Consider the following 18475-nt stretch of genomic DNA (forward strand, 5'->3'; position numbering starts at 1 on the left):
ACAATAGATGGAACTTCATAAGGTCGTGTCATGCAAACTTGTGAAACCTCGTCCAAAGAACATAACTCCAATTCAAATGCATGAACAATATCTCAATGGACACGAAAGTATTTTTTCAGGCAGTTACTTTAAAGGCAAACATGAGCCTATCCATATAACCTCAGGTTTTATAAATTCGTAATACACGAGAAACCTTTTGCAATCGTCTCCGTACAACATCGGTTGTAATTATATATTATGACCACGAACGATAAATCGGATCTGAGAAGGAAATGTCTTGATTAGATATCAGCTTGAGTAAATATTCTCATACATTTATAGCTGCTAAGCCCGAATAGATCTGTCTTAAATTTGTTATTTTAATGGCGCTATTTCAATTACATATTTTATTATTAAGTCGTCCAAAAGAGTTTTATCACAACGAACAAATCTGAAATCCATTTAGATGATAGTGCCACATCCTGCACAGATCTTAGTAATTACTAATGTAATATAGTACTGTTATCATGAACAGTTATTATATCAGTTTAGTTAAAAAATATACGTACTGCATATATTGTATTATTCATTGGTCTAATAGAGTCTTCGAATCATGATACGAATCTTAAATCCGTCTAGGTAATGGTGACAGGTCCTCAACAAATTTTGTTAGACAGTCATCTAGTACAATTGTTTCGTAATGATGGAAAACATTTGTAACATTCAATATCTACTATAAAATGAATCGTGAAACATTTTCAATGGAAACAAGTTTGTGTTGGATATATATATCTGTAATTAACATACTAGTGTAGTACGTCCATCCTTGCTGCATTGCTTTATCTGTAAATAACATACTAGTTTAGTAATTCCATCCTTGCTGTACTGCTTTATCTGTAATTATTACTAGTGTAGTAATTCCATCCATGCTGTCCTGCTTTATCTGAAATTAAAATACTAACGTAGTACTTCCATCCTTGCTGCATTGGTTTATCTGTAATTCACACGCTTGTGTAGTAATTCCATTCTTGCTGCATTGCTTTATCAGTAATGAACTTACTATTGTACTAATTCCATCCTTGCTGTCCTGTTTTATCTGTAATTAACATACTAGTGTAGTAATTCCATCCTTGCTGTCCTGTTTTATCTGTAATTAACATACTAGTGTAGTAATTCCATCCTTGCTGTCCTGCTTTTTCTGAAATTAACATACTAGTGTTGTAATTCCTTCCTTGCTGCATTCGCTAGTGTAATAATTCCATCCTTGTTGCATTGATTTATCTGTAATTTACTTATCGGTGTAGTCATTCCATCCTTGTTGCATTTCTTTATATGTCATTAACATACTAGTGTAGTAATTCTATCCATGCTGTCCTACTTTATCTGTAATTAACTTACCAGTGTAATAATTCCATCCTTGCTGCATTGCTTTATTTGTAATTCACTTACTAGTGTAGGAATTTAATCCTGGCTGTCCTGATTTATCTGTAATTAACCTACTAGTGTAGTAATTCCATCCTTGCTGCATTGCTTTATCTGTAATTAACATACTAGTGTAGTAATTCCATCCTTGCTGTCCTACTTGATCTGCAATTAACTTATTAGTGTAGTAATTCCATCCTTCCTGCATTGCTTTATCTGTAATTAACATACTAGTGTAGTAATTCCATCCTTGCTGTCCTACTTGATCTGCAATTAACTTACTAGTGTAGTAATTCCATCCTTGCTGCATTGCTTTATCTGTAATTAACTTAGTAGTTTAGTAATTCCATCCTTGCTGCATTGCTTTATCTGTAATTAACATACTAGTGTAGTAATTCCATCCTTGCTGCATTGCTTTATCTGTAATTAACTTACTAGTTTAGTAATTCCATCCTTGCTGTCCTGCTTTATCTGTAATTAACCTACTAGTGTAGTAATCCCATCCTTGCTGCATTGATTTATCTGTAATTAACTTACTATGTAGTAATTCCATCCTTGCTGTCCTGCTTTATCTGTAATTAACTTACTAGTGTAGTAATTCTATTCTTGTTGTATTGCTTTATCTGTAATGAAATTACTAGTGTAGTAATTATATCCTTGCTGCATTGTTTTATCTGTAATTAACTTACTAGTGTAATAAATTCATCCTTCCTGCATTGCTTTATCTGTAATTAACTTACTAGTTTAGTAATTCCATCCTTGCTGTCCTGCTTTATCTGTAATTAACATACTAGTGTTGTAATTCCATCCTTGCTGCATTGCTTTATCTGTAATTAACTTACTAATGTAGGAATTCAATCTTTGCTATCCTGCTTTATCTGTAATTAAACTACTAATGTAGTAATTCCATCTTTGCTATCCTGCTTTATCTGTAATTAAACTACTAATATAGTAATTCCATCTTTGCTATCCTGCTTTATCTGTAATTAAACTACTAGTGTAGTAATTCCATCTTTGCTATCCTGCTTTATCTGTAATTAAACTACTAATGTAGTAATTCCATCTTTGCTATCCTGCTTTATCTGTAATTAAACTACTAATGTAGTAATTCCATCTTTGCTGTCCTGCTTTATCTGTAATTAAACTACTAATGTAGTAATTCCATCCATGCTGTCCTGCTTTATCTGTAATTAAACTACTAATGTAGTAATTCCATCTTTGCTATCCTGCTTTATCTGTAATTAAAATACTAATGTAGGAATTCCATCTTTGCTATCCTGCTTTATCTGTAATTAAACTACTAATGTAGTAATTCCATCTTTGCTATCCTGCTTTATCTGTAATTAAAATACTAATGTAGGAATTCCATCTTTGCTATCCTGCTTTATCTGTAATTAAACTACTAATGTAGTAATTCCATCTTTGCTATCCTGCTTTATCTGTAATTATACTACCAATGTAGTAATTCCATCCTTGCTATCCTGCTTTATCTGTAATTAAACTACTAATGTAGTAATTCCAAACTTGCTGCATTGTTTTATCTGTAATTAACTTACTAGTGTAATAAATTCATCCTTCCTGCATTGATTTATCTGTAATTTACTTACCAGTCTAGTAATTCCATCCTTGTTGCTTTTCTTTATCTGTAACTGATTTATTAGTGTAGTAATTACATCCTTGCTTCATGGTTTTATCTTTAATTAACTTATAAGTGTAGTAATTCCATCCTTGCTGCATTGCTTTATCTGTAATTAACTTACTAGTATAGTAATTCCATCCTTGCTGCATTGCTTTATCTGTAGGGAGTCCACGTTTGTATGATGTGGATGCCAGACACTTTTCCAGAGAAGGGTGGTGGAAGAAGGACCTGCACGATCGATCCCTGTCGCATAGTATGGCACAATCAATATTCGGGCAGTCATTTCTCTCCCACAAGGAAACAGATGCATCCAGATTATTCACTGAGTCTTTGTCCAAATCCCAGCTACTACAGCTGCTCATCGGATTATCTGTATAAAAGTGTAAGATGTCATATATCTCTATCTCTAATAAGTATATTTGCAATTATATTTCATCTTATCTTCAGAAGATAAGCGTTTCTTAAAACACCTCGGTCTGAGACACTTTTGCTGCAATATAGAAGGAAGAAAGATTCCCAAGGATCCTTTTTTGAGGAATTTAAAATGGTTTATGGTAATGTATTATATTAGAAAATACCAACATTACATGTCTTATTTTGTTTTAACAGGAGTAATATTTCTGCGGAAACAAAACGGGTTTTGCACGATCCAGAGAATTCGATGGTATCTTCGGAAATTATTGTATTTTACTTCGACAACATGTTACATCAGCGGTTATTAAAGGTCAGGGTCATAATGTCAACCAAGGGATGACACTAAAAATGGACACGATTTTGCTTTTGAAAGATCGACATGAGTAGAAACTAACAACGACATTGCTATGACAACACGTGCCATACTCAAGCGTAATTTAAAAAAAGAATATTCCTAGTTTAACAGTAACACCCATTTTTTATATATTAAAATAATGATCATAACAGTATATCACTCACATGGCCCGCTTTGACATTCAAACCAGTATCACTGGAAAGAATCGACGAATCTTGGCTAGCGAAGATAGGGCTATGTATTCCATTGCAGTTGAGAGGCTAATGAAAGAAAACTGTGTTGTTCATAATCGTGAATTTTTTTTTGGTTAAAACTACTGTTCTGATGTTACGAAGGAAAAAAATTCCAATTATAAGAATTAAATGATCATGGTTGCTATTTATCGATGTGTAAATTGTTACCTAAAAATCACTCAAAAAGTTTACATAAGGTCCTTCGGACTTTATTTACTTTGTGAGTGATTAGGTAAATTTTACACATCGACAAATACCCAACCACGATCATTTAATCCTGTAATGTATTATTCCTATAGGAATTACAGAATCCTGAATATTAAAAAAAAAATTATAAATATCAACAAAAATATTGCATTCGTCCATTACTGAGTCATCTTATATATACGAAAAGCAAAGTTTACATTGAAAGACATAACACTATGGGCTAAAACATACTATTTGAAGCTATATTTCAATAAGTCTTAATATCATTGTTATAAGCACTAATATCTTCATTAAGAGGAATCATAAAAAACATAATTACTGATCTTGTGTAAGCCGATTATTTGAATTAAGTCCCCTTTAGTTTTGGGAAAACGTTTCCCTTAGAAGAGAAACTCTTCTCATCCAAATAAAGATATTTTTTCTGTGTATCTTCATAGGCAAATAAATGTAGGTGACTTCTGTTGTTAACGACTAAGTTACAAAGGAACTGTCAGAACTCTTTTCCTAAATTTTTCAATTACAGATATCGGCAAAATATTTATTTTGTTAAGGTTAATAATTTTTAAAACATGTTTGTAGGAGCTGGAAATTATATTCTTCCTAGAAATTTATATTTCTTCCTTTTCGCTAATCTGCTATTTCCCGCTAACTAAAAACTGGGATTCCTTGTTCCTGATTGTGGGCGATATAGAACACTGCATGTACTATTTACAACTAGTAAATGTAAATAGTGTATATATTTTGGAAAGACTCTAAACGTAGATTTTTAGATATTGTAACCTAACATTTACAAATGCGCTAGCGAGAGTACCAGGACAATGTTTTTATGAACTAGACTATTTTAACCCCGTATGACACATACAGAAATATAGCGTATTCTTTAGTCGATATAACGTAACAGTAGATGGGACGAAATCATCAATAATGCAAAGATTTCATTTTCCTTAAGTGTTACGAGGTCTTTTTGGATCGCATTGAGAGAGAAGTAGACGTCATGTTATTAGCCTATTAAAATGATACACAGATTTGGAGATGATACAATAAATGGTATGACATAAAATTGCCTCATTCATAGATAGTACTAATTAACAACGAATACCAATTGAACTAATTTTCGCAATGTATTAGGTAAATACGTCAAATATTTTAATGATTCCAAACATTAGTGGCTCAAGGGAAATACGTTGTGTCCCTGCCGGATTGTAGTATGAATCTTTAATGCAGCATTGACATAAATCGGTATGCCATATAAAGTCAAACACTATCAACAGTATCGAATTGCAAACTGGAAAGCCCCTGGGAACAATCTCCAAGTTTTTAACACAATATGCTCTGTACGAATGTCTCCTGTCTGCTCTATCGGTAGGATGCTTCTTTTTATTTTAAAATAATGATTAAACATAGTGTCAACATTTGTTTTGTTTAAACATTCCAAATATAGTTATTTTTCGTATAGGTAAAGTCAATAGCACATTAATAAAACAATATGATTATCTCCAATAATCAAATCTTCACTATAAAAAAATGTAAAAGAGCACTTATTGGTTACCTTTCGTCAAAGCTACAATATGTCATATTATCGTTAGCTTTCGCGCAAAGATCACAAACCTATAATCAGCGTATCATAACCATTTAAAAACTTGTTGTTAGCATATTTTTTCTCTCTCTCACAGACACACAAACACATACAAACGCACACACAAACACACACACACAAACACACACATCAACGCACATATTTACATGACTTTTTCTGCTGTGTTAGGATTTTTGAGATGTTACTTAAACAGTGTTTTACATTTCAAAAGCTAAGGAATAAAAAATATTTTCTTTAATATCTAATGATATGCATTAGCGAGGACAATCAGGCACTCCTCCAAGTACTGACTTCGGAGAAGTAAGACCAGAGGATTTTAAAGAAATGGAAAATGGATGTTGTATTATATTAATGCGCGTTTAATGCAACAGGGGATTTCACTATGGTTCATGTGATACAAAGGCCATTGCAGTGGCTGTTATAATGAATTAATGCCTAAATACCTGTTTGGGTAATGTTGCCTGGCAACAGCTTCCCCTGTCCTCATTCGTTGGATGCATTTACGGATTTTGTTCGATTTGCTTTTATGTATTCATCCCATTTGGACAAGGATAAAATGTTTTGTTTTAACACACTTTTAATAGAACTGTCATCATTTTGTCATTATGATATCTAAACTTGTATTATACGGGTTGACCTGCTCTTTATCTTAATGGAACCATGGGCTGGAAATGAAAGTCATTCTTAACCATGATCTGCTTAGTTTAAACAACATATTATTTCGGTTAATATTTAAATATGTAACACTAACCGATCATAGTTTATGAAACAGCAAGTTAATGACAAGAACATCAGGATCAGGTGCGCTAAATATGTCTAAGATATTTGTGAAAATGTTTTCAAATCTGTCCATACTGTTTTAATAATAATGACATAATGACTTGAAAAGAAGCATATATATATATATATATATATATATATATATATATATATATATATATATATATATATATATATATATATATATATATATATATATATATATATATATCTCTGTGTGTGTGTGTGTGTGTGTGTGTGTGTGTGTGCGTGTGTGTGTGTGTCCTTAAGTTTGGAGATGGAAATAACACCCAATTGCACCTACAAAAACTGATTCCGCGAGACATTGCAAGCTTAAAAACAGATAGTCATCTGCGAAATAGATCACTGTCTTCGAGTTCAAACTTTAATTATAATATGGAAACATGATAAAATTTCAAACTGACATATCACACAACGTCTCTCTCAACACTTGACTGAAATAATGGTCGACGTCACAATGTAAAGTCATCCTGATAACTTGCTATGGTCAAAAGAGCAAACAGAAAACCTAGATATTGCCCAAAATGAATGCTTTTTTTTCTCCGCGCAGCATAAAAGGACGGGTAATATCTGTGTGTTAGAATGAAACTATAATTGATTGTATGTTCACGTCTTCAGCAGTTTTGTTTCGTTCTTGAATAAACGAATAATCTTCACATTGTGTCAACAATATAAATCATTAACCGTTTGTGTCACAGAATTCCACTATTTCACGTCCTAGCATATATATATATATATATATATATATATATATATATATATATATATATATATATATATATATATATATATATATATATATATGTGTGTGTGTGTGTGTGTGTGTGTGTGTGTGTGTGTGTGTGTGTGTGTGTGTGTTTCTGCTTGAGAAGATACGTGAAGGAAGTTCTTTAATGTTGCGAAGATACCAAATAGAAATACATAGAACTAATGTTGTGTGTGTTTAAATGCATTATAAACTCTGTGTAAGATAGTGTTTAAGGTAAAACTACTTAACGTACAAACTGTACTAGCAATCGATAGTCTCTCCAAACATTGGTATTACCAAATTAAACTGTTAGACCAGTAAATAGTGTTGTTAGTAGAAATGACCTTCGTAATCACCAGCTATTTTAGTTGTGCAAATATTAATTTGTAAAAATCTGTCAGAAACATCGTTCGTTAGGTTCGCTGTCTATTAGATTCGTACTTTATTAATGTCGCGTTATGAAAACATCTTTACTAATTATATTTGGCAATAATACATTAAAATTCAATATTGGATAATAACACTATCATATAACATAACAGGAGTATTGCATTTTTTCAAATCTTATTTGTAGTTATTTAACTGTTGCGTCATGTTTTTGTAACATCCCGACAGATTCGTTAATTTGTTTGCAGTCCTTCCCCAGGCAGTTTTAATTAGAGGTTTTGCTGTCTGCTTTTCTTTTTCCAACAAATCCAACAAATCCGTTACATCTCATTTTAGTTGATAAACTTCCCCTTCATTATAGCGCAAATAAAATATATTAAGCGATATTGCATTATATCACTCAATTCAACATCAATTTCTTCACTTGGAGGAATCACGAATTAAAAGTTCAATTTTTTAACATAATTTTTAATGTTGACGTTTCCTTTACAAAATAAAAATCTCTTCACATGCATGTATAAACTTAAATATTATTATGCATACTAATTAACATTTTTAAGAAACTGATCGCAGAGAGATATGCCTTTCCTAAATACTGCATTTGTTTTATGTTACATGTATGATTGAGGAATCAGCAGTAACCTAAACAAATTACATTACCGTCATAATTCATATTTTTCTGTCAGTTGTTTATTATCCTATATATATATATATATATATATATATATATATATATATATATATATATATATATATATATATATATACATACATACATACATACATACATACTCACCGACAGCCAACGAATTCCTTGTCAAGAGAACCATGCAGGGAAGGAAATTGAAGACTCTTGTCATCTGGAGACTTAGAAACATTACAAATAGTCAAAATAAGGCAATGTATTTGTATCTGTCCAATATTTCACGTACCGGTTAGTATTAGTATGAACGTCTCTGATGATTGAATTCAAATGTAGTCGTTGTGGGTGAGATAAGAATCTTCGATTTCGATCGATAATTGGGATGGCACCAATATAATGGGTTCAACAATATAATAGTGTGGCCATTTGAAATGTATTTCATTGTAGTCAACGTATTGATTTGTAAATGACAGATTGATTATAAACGTCTTGTGGAAGCTTGGATTTACACATATATGCCTGGATCCATATTTTATTTAAATTTGGCATCCTTAACACATTTGTGAACATTGACAGTTGTGCAAGAAACATAGTCTCACATTGCTTCGACTGCAAAATGTATGATTAAGAAGTATTGAGACATAATTGTTAATTGAATGCTCATAACTTTGTTTATCAATATATGTGACGAACCAAACAAAATGAATATTTACAACGTCTCCAGGTGGACTTATAACTGTCGGTGATGTACATTACATGCAAACGAATTGTAAAAGAAATTGTGTACCTAAATTTCAAAATCCAAACCACCGAGAAAAAATATAATGTTAAAGCTTATATTTCAAAACTGTGTCTTAGGTTTGGAAAATATATTGTGCTTTTTTTCTCCCTATCTCACGTGCATTTGAGTTCCTTCTACAAAGAGTGAACTTTGTGTAACACTGTTCAAAGAATTTTCTGCTTCTGAGCAAAGGTTCTTTTACTATACTCGATGATCAGCGAACGTTTTTCATCATATTATTTATATAATTTTTAACATTGCCTTCATATAATGTTCCGTGACAAAACAAATAAAACCGTCCTTATAATACGTTCCTTATTGGCAAATAAAATGTGCCTTTACTGCGTGTCATAAGAATACACTTGTAATTCTGCCTTTATTCTATGTACTGTGCCGACAAATACAAATCTGATCTCCTGTGTACTGTAGACAGACATAAATACAGATAGCACTTAAAGTATTTGCAATATATTTGACTTATAAATCTAATATAATGGAATATATATTATTTGATCATAACTCGTTGTCCAATAACGATGACTTGTCCACGTTTCATGTTCATTGTCATTTTGTGATATAAAATATATAAATGCATTAAATTGTAAAGGTAAATAGTAAAGCCCATAATGGATATGCATTCAGCATAGTTCATTAGAGGTTATATCCGAACATGTTGAAATACCACCGCGATTATAATTGGATTATTTTTATATGGACGAATTTATCTTCGGAAGCGATTCATTTGGACTGTGATAATCTGGTCTTGACACACACTTGCCACCAATAAAACCATAGTTGCCGGAATACAATAGTACTGACTGTAAATGAGATATTGAATACGAAATAAAAGAAATATCATAATTTTAGTTCCAACAAGTTTTACAGTCTCTCTTCTCAAGGATACGTTATATTTATTTGTGTGGAATACGAAGATAAATTGGGGATTTTAGAGCACAACTCTCTTGGGAATAAATTCAAACTTGTTACGAAAACAGACTTAATATGAATGTTACCTGCAGTTTCTATTTGTTTGATATTCCTACTATATAGAAATAATGATAAAGCACAGAGCAAGCAATTTTTTATCGTACATATTAAAATATCTCTTTGTTGTGTAAGTAGCAGTTAAGCGGCACGTTAATAAAATAACACGCTTATTTCCTTTAATCCAAATCTCCTAAATTCTAATGTTCCGTTGTATTCAATTATTCAGTATTCGTCAAATTCAAAATATATCCATTTCATTGCAAAGATTCAACTTTATTAATGTGTTCTCACCTGCCTTAGAAAAATGTTTTGATGTCATTTTGTCATAGAAGCTAGCACGCATTCATGATCGAGTTTTCTTATAAGGTAAAATATTTCTAGTCAAAAGTTCAATCAGCGGAGACATCCAGTTTAACAAGTCTTAAGATAGTATTATAGGCTCATTCTTTGCCAAATAGTTTGACATTGGTAAGTTTGTCAAACTGGAAGACCATGAGCATATTTAGAGATCATTAAATAAGGATTAGCGGAACATTGCTTCAGAAGAAAAGCAACATATTTGCAATATGTACTACTGTAACGTATGGGACCTTATAAATTCATTGCAAATCGTGATATTGTTCAATTTCAAACCCGAAATCGCCGCTCCCGAAATTGAAACGCGTCTTACTTAAATGACTAGAGGACGGAGTTACCGAAGCTATGGCAAAAGGACTTCTTGATATTAATCAGGACATTAGTCCTTAAGCTGACCCATTTATTAGTCACTGTTTTGATTAGATTCGATGTGTCCTTGTGTTGACCAATCAACAGTGGTAGCTGATACTGATCGTCGTTTCACTGCTCATTATATATATCTTAAACTGGACGAAAACGGACAATCACTCGTTGTCGAACAGGAACAAGATCCTGATATACGCCGAACGCTTTCGGAGCGTAATGGTGAAAACGAAGATACAAAAGTCCCAGTTTCCTATTTTGTGAAATTTCTAGTAGTTATGAAAAATGCAGACCAACCAAAAAAAGCCGCTGAGACGAGAGCTCAGAGAGCTATCAAATTTGTATTCCGAAGTCATATTGACAGGAAGCACTTATCTACCCTTTCAAATTTCCTTAGGTGGTGATTTAGGAGTGTAAAAGACTTATCGCAACATGTTGAATCATTTGTATTGGCTGGTGCTAAACAATGTTACTGTAGATTTTGTTAAGCTTGTCAAAGGTATGAAAACTCAATCAGAAAATATAAAAGTCTCATACGCAACCTTTTCTTGTATTTGATGAACTTTAGCATAATTATTGCAGCTTGTATAGGTCCCTTATTTGACACCAAGTCAGGAATCAAACACTGGAAAAGCTTTGATAGAGTTCTTTTACATTTGGTGTCCTTACCTGAGCCGTCCAGCCTGATCTTATGTCAAATTTTCGTAAAGTGTTGCGTTATTTAGAAATCCCCAATATTTAAAATAGTCTGCCTATAGACCTTCATTTCAAGCGAGATTGAGAAGATTTCATCAAACGTTTCACATCTTCAACCAAAATATAATAAGTGAACTGAAACAGTTGGTGTGTGAAAATGGTCACTTGTTTCATGGTGTTCCTAAACAAAGGCATAAGGCCTATCATAACGTTAATATTGCAGATTGTATACCTATGGAACAGAATCTTTATAGGATAAATTGTCTCAAGCAGAAAAGGATTATAACAGAAAGTTTGAATAAAGAAAGTTTATATGTTATGGTGTTGTATTTCACACAATCAAGAAAGATTAACTGGAGTTCACCTAAAGCAGATATTACATTGTGCACTATAACATCGGGGCAAGATAATTATGACACATAAAACGATGAAACAGTACCTATAAATATCACTTGAAAATCGTTCGTAAATTATTTGATGGACTCGGTAATGAAGATTGACTGTTAATTTAGGCAGAAATGAGACTTGAAGTGCTTGTGTCACATGTGAAGAATGTATTGTGTCGAACGTTTATCACACGAATATCGCAATATGATTACAGGAGTTATAACGCACAGATTTTAATGAGTATTCATTGCATTTAGATACGCAAAGGAAGATATTAAACCATGTAAATTTGTTTACGATTTGTGTTTGAATACAACATTTCTATTTTGTTTATTAATTCATTACAGCCTTAAATTTATTATCGTTTTATTATGTATTTCATGATGCAAAATTATGGAAACGACCTCACAGGACGTGTCCACTTTCTACTGTTGGCATTATTTCATTACGTCTTCTTTCTTAACCCATTGAATAAATCCTATATTATGGGTTGTCATTGCTGTAATCATAAATAGATAGATGATATATATCTGTACGCGTGTCTCTAATTACTTACATGCCTCTTTCATATTTGCAGCGTATAAAACATACTGAATTGAATTAACAGCAATCCAGAAAATTCAACTTAAAGCAACTCAGAAAATATCAATCTGAATATTGGTAGATCACGCATATAGATAATTTACACAGGGTAGGAGACACAAGGCCCTGAGATTCCCAAGTCTCCTCCAAGGTACTTAGTTACGTGGTAATATCAGATGAGTCGATTATTTGGGAAGGACGGACCCGTTGATTTCGGGTAAGGATTAAGCATATTCCGATATGAGCTTATATATTAGCATTTTTATACTGTGAAAAGACGCATTGGAGTCACATCAAGAAAAATGTTATCACTCTCCTCAATTTTAATTCTGAAACAAGTAAGTAATGAACTTATTTATAGATTTCAAAAGTTATGTCGTTACATCCTCACTCTTGTAAACGATCAAGCTGTTAATATTGTCTTATTCCTCAAAGTTTTGGGAAATGAATGAGATGGAAAAGAAGCTATTTTATATTTACAGAGTCTATATGCGTATGTTTGGAAGGAATAAACTATAGCTAGACCCTGCTACCGCAACAAAAGAAACTTGAGTTGGCTGGAGCGAAATAGTGAGGTTCATCATCATCATCAGAGTTTTCAGAAAATATGCGCTTATACTGATTTCTTCTTGGCGTACTTATTCGATATGATCTCTCTCTCTCTCGGTCGGCGGGTCTCCATTCATACATAGTATGACCAATCTTTAAACTCTGCACAGGATATATATATATATATATATATATATATATATATATATATATATATATATATATATATATATATATATATATATATATATATATATTTATATATATGTGTGTGTGTGTGTGTGTGTGTGGTAGGAATGATTTCTTTATATATATATATATATATATATATATATATATATATATATATATATATATATATCATTCGTTACATAATAACGTTTTAAAACACAATATGATGACTAAAAGGCAAACAACACATGCATCTCAAAAACGTCGCAATGTTACATTATTTTAAATTATGCCTATGGTGGAACGTGCAAAATGTCTATATAGCCCAAAGTAAATACATCCTTTTCTCCCTTCATTTTCGAGTGAGATGTAAGGTCGCTGGAATAGGATAAAAAAATTATTATAATCATATTCATATTTTCACAAATTTTATTTCATCATGGAATAAATACATATCTTCGCTTTTTTCTTCACCACTATATATGCATTTGCCGTTTGTATCACAAATTTCCTTTTTATGTGTAACCTTACATACACGCTTCTGCCTAAGGCAGAATGTAAATTATTTTATTACTAAATCCTAAATTATAACAAACAAAGGACATGCACATTTTGCACATAAACGATTGCTTAAATTTATCATAGTTTTACAATGCACCTTTTCTGCCAATAAACATGTTTCTATATAATCTAAATACATCTCGTTATCACATATTCCAATCGTATAACAAATGAATAACAAAGTAGATTTCAATCAGGGACATCTTTGTTATACTTGGCTAGCAATGTCATGATCCCTACTTTACTAATGTGGCAAAAACTCACTTCTTCACTTATCAGCCACGCTATTTCGATTTAGGGTAAAAACATTATCATATAATATGACCTGAGTAGTCAATTATTTTCAATTCCTTATTTCGATTGTTTTCATATTCGTGTCATTTGGGAGCAATATACCGACAGAATCGTTAATAGTTTTTTCGACCATTTCCAGGCCTATCTTATTAAGCAGCTGTACCATTGAATTCACGTTTTTGCTTAGATTATACCCAACCTCATTTTATTTAATCCCATTCTCTCTTCTATCTGGTATATCATAGATTATAAAGTATTTTCAATGTAACAAAGAATTAAAGGTATCTTAATTATTAAAAATAGGTCTAGGGACTCGACGGACTTGTCGTTAAAAAAGACGTGTCGCTTGTACGGACTTGTTCCTTGTAGCTTCAAACATACATGTAATTATCTATAAATGAATCTAATTTCCTCACAAAAAATGCCTCAAACAACAAATCTGAAAGAATCACAAAGGATAGTATTCTGTTATCATGCAGTTATTCTCATCATGGTAGTTTGAACAGCTGAGTAAGCAAAATGTTACGACACATTACAAATATAAGACAAATTATTATAAAGTTTCATTTTCAAATATACCGACAAATTTATATTGGTTAAAAACAGAACAACAATCAAATGTAATGAGAGAACACTTCGGGTAGAAACCATTAATACATAAAGTGATATTTCACGATGTCATAATATAATGCCTACTACAATAATTTTCTTCACTTTGAGGTAGCGCAATAAAAATATCATTGCTCATCCTGTGAAACCAGATTTTTTAAACAAGCTCATATTGTGTCGACAAAACATTTCCCTTTCCAAGTTGTCTCAGAATATATATATATATATATATATATATATATATATATATATATATATATATATATATATATATATATATATATATATATATATATATATATGTTCGTGGTGTGTGAGTGTGTGTATGCTCACCGACAGCCATCATTGAAAAGAATCCCAAAGGTGAGGAAATTAAACACTCCTGTCATTTGCAGACTTGAAAATGTGGCTGGCCAAAATAGTAAAATTAAGGCAATATAATTGTATTTGTCGAATATTCGGTATGCTAAAGAAGCCAAAGCACCTAACATATTTTCATAAATTTATATTCGGGCGATAATGCATAACGCCCACGTTCTCGAAACATTTTATCCTCAGTTTTATATTTTAAATATACATGTACATATAAATATCGGCAATGCAGTATTTGATACAGAAATACATGTCCGAGTCCACTCTAGACGGAAGACAATTAGTTTCAATGCACGTCTTGCTGCGTAATAGAAGTGCAATACGAGCACCGACTAAGTATCTGAAAAGGCTTGTGTAAAGTGAAAGATATACCATTTATAAACAGTCATAAATGCCCGAGTAGTATTGTCGAATACGGGTTACAACATAGAAACGTTTTACACCAATGTGTGCTAGCAAATGGGCCCGTGATTATTTTCCTGGTTCAGTGGTGATGGCGACAAGTTATTTGTGTCATGTACACGCGTATTGTCAAATAATTTTCTTGCTTTAATTATGTCGAAGCTGTCCAACTCGGCTAACACGATGCTGTATTCGTCTGCGGCAACGGCGGCGTCATCAATGGCTTTCGAATATAGTTCATGCGGCCTTCCTGGTCTCAATATGATTACTTATTCTAGTATGAATACGCATTGTTATATTTTTCCAGCAAGCATTAAATGCACCGGGGACAATTTATACAACACTGACGGCTGTTCTAACGGGGGGATTCCAGATTGTCATTGAGGTGGATATTCCAGACACACCAAGGCCCAATGATGCGTCATTTGCCATACCATATCCTACAAAAATGACAGAACTCACACGTTTGTATCAATACAGTATACTCTGTCGTAGGCCTTCTCAAATCGTTCCAATCGGATAAAGGATTAAATTGTAGTTCTTAAAGTTTATTTTTATTCATGAAGTAAGAGTTCGCCATCTTCAATGTTATGCATATCAGCTTGAAGGTAAATCAGTTTTGTAAAGACGTTTTTAAACTTTTTCAAATATAGGTTTCGAAAGGCTTGTTAAATAGCAACAAACAATCTTGACTCTACTCAGTCTAAAACATGCAATTATGCAATGACAACAATACAAAGGAACGGGCTTCAGCCTGGCGATATAATATTGGCTCTCCTGCTCATGCCTTAAAATTATCTTTGCGCTACGTTTTATGGTTCTTATACGATTGAAAAATTGTAAATTACTTACATTGAATCATTAAACTTCTTTGTAGGCTGGAACATAAGTACCTCTGTGATATAAATATGCTAAAGGAGTGTCTTGTTAGATATAACCCTGTTAATTATTATTCAAAAATGTTAAAAATCCTGGACCTGAAACTTTCACATCAACAAACAGAGGAAAAGGGTGACCTAAAACAGCTATTACGTAAAAATTACCACTGGATTCCTTCCTGATCTTCCAACAGAAACAAATAAAATCTACGATGAGATTGTATATTCGATACATGTGGAAAAGCATTCTTACAGGGCGAATCTTTTCACACAAAACGTTTGAAAACAGAAATAATCATTTATTGGAGAATGATTTCATAGTACTAAGTGACAGTAATTGGAGTTCACCGTGTATTATTGTGCATAAACGAAGGAATATGTCATCAATACGGATTAACTTCTAATGACACGAATCGACGACTTCATTGGCAAAATTGGAAATGCAAAATATGTCAACAAGTTTGACCATTTGAAAATACTGTAGCACATTTAACTCACTGAAAAGCAAACAAATTTTCGGCATTTGCGAATCCGATAGCTAGTTTAGGTAAATGTTAGTTTCGCCCCGTTAGCATCATTTTTTAGGATATGTTGTGGGACACGGTCAAGCTAAACCTGAAAACGTTATAGTCAAATCTATCTCTTAATGTCATGTACCTACCAATAAGTGAATTGAATTTCGCTTAAAGTGTTGGTTTCACTTCTATTCGGTTTTCATAGTTTAAGACCATAGAAGATAGATAGATAGATAGATAGATAGATAGATAGAGATATAGATAGATTGACATGTCTGTATTCCTCTGTGTGGTGATCGTCCAGTGGAAAGAGAGAGAGAAAGAGTCAGATAGAGAGAGAGAGTATAACTTTAAGGAAAACATTTTCCAGTCGTATCTTAAAAACATAAACATGTAAACGCAAATGCTTGATACTACTGTTGTCATGAATTACAAAGTCCCCGAGGAGTTAAATGCAAACATGAATGGAGCCAGCAAGTAAAGAAATTGCAGATCGGAAGCTCTAGAAATATCATCGATTGTTCAAACAATGAAAGTGTATAAAGTTCTGAACTCAGGCTAATATTTGCCAAATTCATTAAAGGCTAATAAATGTTTAATTTGACGGGCTTTGTAGCTTAAGCATCGTTCTAACAATTTATGTCAGGACAAATATTCCTTTCAATCGATTTATCAATTTGACTGGATGCACGAAATGTTATCACATAAATTATACAGTCGATAGTGAAACTTACACTCTCCAGCCATTTTTCTGACGAAAAAAGACGATCGAAACTGATATAAGCAATGAATATTGTTGTAAAGTCTTTTATATGTTGATATTTTCGAGAAATTTTGGTAAAACGTGTTCACATCGAATGTCGTGTATTTTTGGTACAAACATTTTAACTCTGTCATGAGTCAAAGTATGTATTTATGTCGCTACTTTTGAACCTATCACAGGCGAATTATAGGTAGCGTTACATTGTTACAAGCGAATTATAGCCAATATTATTCCTTAGCAATTTGTACAAGTTCGCAAAAGTACTTTAGTATCTTCTAAATATAATGTTTGTATCTTTGCTCAGAAAATTATGCAAAAACAATATCAAATATTGGACAACACAATACAAAGCATCAAATGTAAAGTAAATGAATATGTATTTTTATATATAGTCTGTTCATTGTCCGTGTCGTGAAATATACAGAAACATTACGTGATTTGATAAAATTTTGCACACAACTTGTCATGTGGTTGGAGAAAATCACACTTGTCATTAAGATTCTTGCTTATTTCATGAAACAAACCAATTTTTGTTCATGGTGTAAACCATGTTTGTTACTACGATTATTGCCTATTTCGTACAGAAAACCAAGGAACGAGAGTGGAGTAAATCCTGCCAGTCACTACAACTGTTGTAAGTTTCATGAAACAAGCCAAGTGGATATTATTATAATAAATACTCAGGCTTACTTCAGCTTGGTTATTTGCTGTGAATTTAGTGAATATGTGTGAAGATAGTGGCTATATTTAGTATGTATTGATGGAGCTTGATACGCATAACAA

This window comes from Sinohyriopsis cumingii, chromosome 11 (genome assembly GCF_028554795.1).
Source record: "Sinohyriopsis cumingii isolate HCF-2022 chromosome 11, ASM2855479v2, whole genome shotgun sequence".
In the NCBI taxonomy this organism is placed as follows: Eukaryota; Metazoa; Mollusca; class Bivalvia; order Unionida; family Unionidae; genus Sinohyriopsis; species Sinohyriopsis cumingii.